Source organism: Phaenicophaeus curvirostris, chromosome 38, assembly GCF_032191515.1.
Source record: "Phaenicophaeus curvirostris isolate KB17595 chromosome 38, BPBGC_Pcur_1.0, whole genome shotgun sequence".
Lineage (NCBI taxonomy): Eukaryota > Metazoa > Chordata > Aves > Cuculiformes > Cuculidae > Phaenicophaeus > Phaenicophaeus curvirostris.
In genome coordinates, this window is record NC_091429.1 from 1,487,015 (window position 1) to 1,490,089 (window position 3,075).

The 3,075-nt window shown below is 51.4% G+C and overlaps 1 protein-coding gene across 1 annotated transcript in view; it reads right to left on the reverse strand.

Moving 5' to 3' along the window:
• The window catches only part of RACGAP1 (Rac GTPase activating protein 1), a 116,799-nt gene that overhangs the window by 93,112 nt on the left and 20,612 nt on the right, over positions 1–3,075 (reverse strand). The window lies entirely within an intron of this gene.

Here is a 3,075-nt window from a genome sequence, read left to right on the forward strand (position 1 = left end):
GGGTGGTGCTTCCTTTAGCCACGCCCCTTTTCCGATTATACTGTGAAGGGGCGGTGCTTGCTTTAGCCACGCCGCCTCCTCATACCACACAGTGAATGGGTCTGGGTTTTAGCCACGCCTACTCATCCTACTATACCATGAATAGGCGGTGCTTCGTTTAGCTACGCCTCCGACGATACTGGGAATAGGAGAGGCTTTATTTGGCCACGACCCCTTGGACTAAGCAAAGAAAGGGGGCGTGGCTAAATGAAGCCACGCCCGCCGCCGAGGCAGTAGGTTGACGCGCCTTGTGTGTGGGCGTGGCTTTTAATGGCCACGCCCCCTCCCCGCGTAAACGCCGTGGGATGTGGGCGGGGATTGGCTGCTTGGCCACGCCCCCCAGCGCACACGGTAGGTTGGCGTGTTAAGAGTGGGCGTGGCTTATCGTGGCCCCGCCCCCGCCTTTTAGCGCGGGCTGGCTCCCCGCGGCGCGAGAGCCCTCGCCTCAGGGCGTGGCGGGAAGGCGCTGGCTGAGGGGGGAGCGTGAGGCGGGAAGGCGCTGGCTGAGGGGGGAGCGCTGCCCCTCACAAGCTTCTCACCCGTGGAAAAGGACCTGGGGGGCTGGCAGAGCGCTGCCTGCCTCAGGGCACGGTGGGGACGCCGGGAAAGAAAATACAAGGATCAGGCTTCGCTGAATCCCCCCTTTTAGGGCTTCTTCCCGCAGGCTGAGTGGGACTTTGAGCCCCCTGATCCACTGGGAGGTGTCGCTGCCCTTGGCGACGGGTGGAACGGGGTGGGTTTGGAGGTCCCTGCCAACCTAACCCATTCCAGGATCGAATACAACGTCCATACACCGAGAGCTATAGTGGTTTACGCTGTAAATACAATAAAAGGCTTCACTGAATCCCCACTTTTAGGGCTTCTTCCCCTTGGGAGAATGCCTTGATCCCAAGTGGGTAGGAACCTAGAGGCTGGTGTGGCTTTCATGGGGGTTATTCTCGGGTTATTCAGGAGGCTCAGCAGGCATTGATGTCAGGCAAGGAATTCCAGACTGACTGAAAAGCAGAAGCTTTCGTTATTACCCAGAAAAAAGGACTTTGCCTTCACAAATACACCCAGCAAGCTTTGGGAATCAGAAGAGGGTTATTTGACAGTGCTCTCAAGCCTGAAAAATAACATTCAAGAGCAACATTATGATGTTTTGTTCCTCTATCAGCTGTGGTTGCCATCCTGTCTGCTCTGAACCCCATCTATGGCACCTTAGCAAATTGGTTTGAAAAAAAATGAGATTTAACAGGTCCAGGACACGATGCATCAGTGAGATTCTGTTGAGCAATATTTTGGCATCTCAAATTCATATTTCAGGGGTTTTGTAGACAAAATAGCTCTGCTCTGCCCTAGGGAGGCCACATCTGGAGCTGTGTGTTCAGCTGTGGGCTCCCCAGCTCAAGAAAGACCAGGAACTACTGGAAGGCATGAAGTGAAGGGGACTTGGAGCATCTCTCTTAGGTGGAGAGGCTGAGAGCCCTGGGTGTGTTGAAGAGAAGAGAAGAGAAGAGAAGAGAAGAGAAGAGAAGAGAAGAGAAGAGAAGAGAAGAGAAGAGAAGAGAAGAGAAGAGAAGAGAAGAGAAGAGAAGAGAAGAGAAGAGAAGAGAAGAGAAGAGAAGAGAAGAGAAGAGAAGAGAAGAGAAGAGAATCTCATCAGTGCTGATCCACATCAAATAGGAAGGGGGCAGGAGAAGGGTTCCAGGCTCTCCTCAGTGGTGCCCAGCACCAGGACAAGGGGCACTGAGCACAGACAGGAACATGGGAAGTTCCACTTGAACATGAGGAAAAACTTCATTCCTGTGAGAGAAACTGATCCCTGGAACTGGCTGCCCAGAGAAGTTGTGGAATTGTCTTCCCGGGAGATATTCAAGCCCAACTGGACACACTCCTGTGCAATCTGCTGGAGGCGACCCTGCTTTAGTAAGGAAGTTGGACCAAACAAGCTCCAGAGGTACCTTCCAACCCCCACCACTCTGGAATTCTATGATCACTTTTACAAATAGCAATGTGGTTTAACATTTAAGCACAAACCAGCAAGAGTTACACTGGTTGGCAACATTTAAGATATACCTTATAGCTTTTCAAACATTCCGAGAAATTTGTGTTAGGGTTTGGCAGCCTTGGGACCAGGGTTACCAAGCAACAGCCTGGCCTTTCTGTAAGCTCCTCAAGAAAGGTTCTCAAACCCTAAAGGTGCTTGGCCTCAGGTTCCTTGTACGTTGCAGCCAATGATCTGTCTTTCACATAATAGCGCTTTTGGCATCTATCCAGTGGAGAGCAAATTAAATGGCCCATTAAGCACTTGAATACTATGATAAAGAATAGATGCAAGGACAGGCGAGTTCGAGACCTGCTCACGTTTTGGGTTTGGTTTTTTTTTTCATAGAATGGTTTGAGTTGGAAGGGATCTCAAAGCCCGCAGAGTTCCAACTCCCCTGCCACAGGCAGGGACACCTCCCACTGGATCAGGGGCTCCAAGCAATATCCAACCTGCTTCCCAAGGCTCAAAATCCCTCATACAAATTGAATCCAGCTGGATTTGCAGTCAGTCCTTTCAATTAAAGAGAAGGCTCCAGGGAGACCTTAGAGCAGCCCTCCTGTACTGAAAGAGGCGCAAGGAAATCTGGGGAGGGGCTCTTGTTCTGAGAGTGCAAGGAGAGGATGAAGGGAATGGTTTTGAACTGCAAGAGGGGAGATTTAAATGAGATAAACTCCCATAGAGGTGTTCAAGGCCAGGTTGGATGGGGCTTGGAGCCCCTGATCCAGTGGGAGGTGTCCCTGCCCAGGGCAGGAGGGTTGGAACTGGATGGGCTTTGAGGTCCCTTCCAACCCAACCCATGTTGCGATTCTATGAAAATACCAGCAGTTCTTGATTTCTTTTACTATCTTTCTCCTTGCGAGAGGTAGCCAGGGATACAGCAGGCACACAGCGGCACCTAGTGGGGACCCCAGCTTCAAGCAGGAACACTGGCATCTCACCTATTTTTTCCCCCTGGTCTTTTTAAAATGCTGCCTCTTTGCGAAATAAGTACAAATCCAGGCTTCAGA